The sequence below is a fragment of the Austrofundulus limnaeus genome, unplaced genomic scaffold (assembly GCF_001266775.1).
Source record: "Austrofundulus limnaeus strain Quisiro unplaced genomic scaffold, Austrofundulus_limnaeus-1.0 Scaffold1437, whole genome shotgun sequence".
NCBI classification, from domain to species: domain Eukaryota; kingdom Metazoa; phylum Chordata; class Actinopteri; order Cyprinodontiformes; family Rivulidae; genus Austrofundulus; species Austrofundulus limnaeus.
In genome coordinates this window covers 40042-44919 of record NW_013953839.1, presented here as the reverse complement: position 1 = coordinate 44919, position 4878 = coordinate 40042, and the positions used below count along the sequence as shown (strand labels likewise).

The window sequence follows — 4878 nt, the reverse complement described above, 5'->3', positions numbered from 1 at the left end:
GCACATTATATCCTACACATTTTATATATAAATCAGTTTTATCCAGTAACTAATATAATGATCAAACAACATGACAATAGTTTTAAAAATGGACAAATACAGACGTGAAAGAGMACTTTTTAAAGAGGGACGAGGAAGAAGAGGTCTGGGCTAAAGCCCCTGATGTTTGAAGAGCCTAAAATCACCCCTGGATGGGAGTCAAGCAGCACCCCTCACTTCAGACCATTTTCAATGATACAATAACCAAACAGGCCCAGAAAATCATCTCAGACCCCACTCATATTCTTCATTCAGAGCATCAGTTTCTTCCTTCAGGTCGGTTCAGAGTTCCCACATGTAGACTGAACCGCTACAAGAACTTTCTATTAAAGCCATAAACAGTAACAAACAGTGAACGTAAATTGTAACTTTAGGTAATAATGTTCATGATTTTAAATTGCACCGACATGCCTCTTTTATGTATTTATTTCTCTTGAGATGCATTTATTGTAAATGTGTGTTTTGTGTGGAATGTAATGCGACTGTTGTGGGTTGTTTTGAAGTGTGTAGCAGTCAGGGTCTCTGTACCCAAGACAAATTTCCTTCRGGACAGTAAAGTTAATCTKATCTTGCATGCAGGGCTGCGGCCCTCGAGGACCAGGGTTGCTCATCCCTGGCTGGTTTAGACACCTGCAGTGTTGGAGGTCAACATTGCCATCAAAACCTTTGATTAAACGGGTTTCTTTGCATTTATTTTATTTCATTTCAAAATGTCACACAGCCAAACAGCCACAGTCTAAAACTTTGTCTCTTCCTCTCTGACAGTTTTAGCGTGTTACTCTTCATGTTACCTTCATTAACTCCCACAATTACGTCTCCTCTCTGGCTTCATTCCTCGTTAATGGAGCTAACCCAGAGCTAATGAAGCAAATAGTTGGGACAATTTAGTCATTAGAGATAATTAAGACAATCCAACTCAGAGCGACAGACGAGGAGAGTCTGGTAGGCAGCCRCCCAGACCAAGCATCGTTCTGTTCAAAGAGAAAATGTCTTCAGCTGGATTGAATACATTTTCCCTCTGGTGGTATCATTCATAATACTTGAATCATTATAAGGCTGCTCAGCAGTTGGCTGAAAGCATCACTGATTCCTTCATGCAGGGATTATACCTGGCCTCAGGAGGAGGAMAATGTTTCCTAAAGAGGCAGACGGAGACACAAGGCAGCTGTGATGCATTCCAGCACAATAAAGTAAAAATCCTCTCCTTCACAGCGTATTACAGGAATGAACATAAGGGATTGTGTCATTGTTGGCCCATAATCTGGCTTTAAACTCCTGGTTTTACAAATAGTCCTCTTTAAAAAACTCTTTCTTCCTGCCTCTGATCTGTTTTTCTTCTTTCTCTTCATCCTGGATTAACCTGCTGCTTCCTCATCAGCAGTTTGATTGTATTACAAAAATCTTTGTTTCCCTCTTTAACAAACACTCACACACATGCACACACACAAAAATATTCAACAGGATTAAAGGATGTAAATCTACAGGACATACTGTCTAACAGTCTTACATGTGGTCAAAATTTTCTTCTTAGCTTGTGATCCTAAAGCAACACAAAATAGTAAGATTCAGTGTTATACAAACGTCTTTCCAAGTGTCCTTTTTGTTMAAGATATCACCCAGACATGGAGCTCTGGGCACAAGATCTATGTTAGAACTGAGAAATTACAGTATTTATAATAAATCTGGGATTTCAAGTCTCCTTTACAATACTGAGTGACACAGCTACTGTGAATGCTGATTCAGCAGATTTTGTGCTATGTTAGCCATTTTTGCATCACCATGTTCAYATTGTAACATATTCAGGAGCTGGGTGCAATGCCTTTTGTTTTGTTTTTTTGTGACTTTTAGGCTTTTAGATATATTTAACTTCTTCTACAAAAACATTCCCAGAGACAGACGTTTCTTCAGCACATTTTGCTCTATTTTTGTTTTTAACTCTCCTGTTGCAGGTCAAATTGACCCATTTTAACCTTTAATAAAAAAAATAGTTTGAAGTATTTTTTCTGGATGACACTTTTTCTATTTGTCTTAAGAAGTATAATCAACATATGAAATGAAATTGGTTTATTTTACATAATTGCAACTCCCCACAACATTTACATTTTATAGAACAAAATGTAAAAAAAAATCTATAAAAAATCCAATTTCACGTATAATCATGTTTGTGTGTGTGTGTGTGTGGGGGGGGGGGTTTCAGTGGACATAAAGAAATGTCATTTCTTTATGAAAAACAAGTAAGTTGTCCTCATTGATCTTTTATGTGAGACATAAAAAAACATCAATGCACAAATAGATATTGAAATGGTTAGTAATGTGTTTAATAATCAGATACAAATATGTTTTGGGGTATTTAATTTGTTTCTGACACTATTGCATGATTAAACATTCCCCGGCTCAAACTGACACAGGAACTGTGTCAGTTTGAGACTCAGAAATGAACATAACAGGAGGGTTAACACTTTTAACTTTTAGTTAACTCATGGAGACTTTTAGCTTTTAGCTATAGCCCTTTTAGTTAGCATTTTGATATTTTTTGAAACATTTTGCTTCTTTTAGCTTCTAGTAATTATTTTTTCTAATCTTACTGTTTAGCTTTTGATATGTTTAGATTTTCTGGGCAGCACTGTGGCCTTTCTGGGTAGAGTTTGCATGTTCTCTCTGTAACCCAGATGAAAAGAGAAAATAATTTTTTTGCATAAATAGTAAAATGTAAGTGAGCCCTAGGATTTTTACAAAGAGGATAAATTCATTTTATTTAATTTCATTTTCTTAAAATGCCTTAATTCATGTAAGTGATTGAAAAACATGTTTACATTGTTTAAAATAAGTTAATCTTCATTTGTTGTGCATTACTTGTGAAAATCTGTAATTTCCTCTGGGAAGAGGGTCCATGAAGGTAACAGAGTTGGAAGGAAAAAAAGTGGGGAGAGTTTGGGTGGGTCTGACAGCAGCAGGTGTGTGGTTAAGACACCTTGAGTGGACACAATATGCCCACAAGTACCATATTGTGTCCGCTCAAGGTGTCTCTCCCGACCCGCAGAAGACTACCACCTGGCCTCAGCCTTGTGACCTAAAGTCTCTGAGATCATTTTTGGGTTTTTGGGGATACTATCGGAGATTTATTGCTAACTCTGCTGCAGTCGTGAGACCCGTCACTGAACTGACCGAAGGCTATGCTCCAACACAAGAGAACTGGAAAAAGAATCCAGATGTCACCAAGTCCTATCTGAAAGAGTCAGAACTCTTTGGAGAGCGGTGGGATGACTCCTGCAGAAAAGCTTTTCATCATATCATCCACTGTTTAACCAATGCACCAGTACTAGCATTTGCTGATCCTACCAAGCYTTACAAGCTTCATGTTGATGCTAGCTTCAAAGGACTGGGGGCTGTCCTATACCAGCTACAACAAGGGGACCTAAGGCCGGTTGCATTTGCTAACAGGAAACTGTCAGACTGAAAAGAGATACCCTATACATTGAGTTCCTCTCATTAAAGTGGGCTGTTGTGGATCACTTTCATGACTATCTGTATGAGGCATGCTTTACAGTACATACAGATAATAATCCCTTGATTTATGTTCTGTCTACTGCAAAGCTCAATGCTGTGGGACACAGATAGCTAGCTGCTTTGTCCATGTATGACGTTGATGTCCATTATAGACCTGAAAAACATAACACAGATGCAGACATCCTTTCCAGAAACTTTGACGCCAACACTGAATGGAAGTCTATACCTGAGGCAGCTGTTAAATCCATCTGCAAAAGAGTCCGAGTGTCAGAAACTCCAGAGTGTTCCTCTAGATGTGTTGATCAAACTGGAACTTSTCCAGAATGTGTCCCAGACATCTATGCATTTCCCTTGACAATGGAGTTACAGTCCCTGGAACACGTGTCAAAAGCTGATATTGCTCAGGCTCAGAAAGAGGATTCAGCCATTGGTCTAGCTATCCAAGCAGTCCAACAGAATCAATGGTCCAGCACTGGTCCAGGGCTGTCACTCATGAAGCGTGAAAAAGAGAAAATGACCTTACTCAATGATGATCTGCTCTATTGCATCACCAAACTTCACTCAGCTGAAGAGGTCCATCAGTTAGTCCTGCCAACGAGATACCATAGTGTTGTGCTTAGATCAGTACACAATGGCTCAGGACATTTTGGAATAGACAGAACACTGGATTTACTCCGTCAGAGGTTTTACTGGCCAAAGATGCTGCAAGACACTGAGCAACATATAAGAAGCTGTGGTGAATGCATAACACACAAGACTCCTGCTCAGAGAGCAGCACCACTTCACCAGATCTCCAGTAGTGGTCCTATGGATCTGGTTTGCATTGACTTCCTCTCAATGGAGACAGATTCCCGGGGCATGAGCAATGTTTTGGTGGTCACTGATCACTTTACACGTTATGCTCAGGCGTTCCCAACCAAGAATCAGACATCTCGAACTGTGGCCAAAACTTTAGTGGATAAGTTCTTTGTCCACTATGGACTACTGTCACAGCTTTTAACTGCTTTCTTACAATCGGTTAGTTTTCCCGTCACACAATCACAATGAAGAGTGGAGAATATAATTGGTCTAAAAGTGAAATTCACATTTATTTGTAAAAACAACAATTAAGAAAAACCTAGATTAAAATTGAATAAAACAATCTCTGAAAGAGAAAMATCTGCAAAAGGAAGAAACAGGTTATCCAAAAAAACAACAGTCCAAGTCTCCCATCGCACAGCTCAGTTCAGTTCATCTCATGCTTTTCATTTAAAGTCTGTCACCACACCAGCAGGGGAGATCACCACGCAGTCCTGGCAGGAAACTGTTCCATCCACCTATCCACCTGTATGG

The 4878-nt window shown here is 39.3% G+C and overlaps 1 long non-coding RNA gene across 1 annotated transcript in view; it reads right to left on the bottom strand.

Moving 5' to 3' along the window:
• Positions 1-4604: 4604 nt before the first annotated feature.
• The window catches only part of LOC106535386 (uncharacterized), a 6844-nt gene continuing 6570 nt past the window's right edge, over positions 4605-4878 (bottom strand). The window contains exon 2 of the long non-coding RNA XR_001312436.1: positions 4605-4870. This is a non-coding gene — a long non-coding RNA (uncharacterized LOC106535386). The remainder of the gene's footprint in view (positions 4871-4878) is intronic.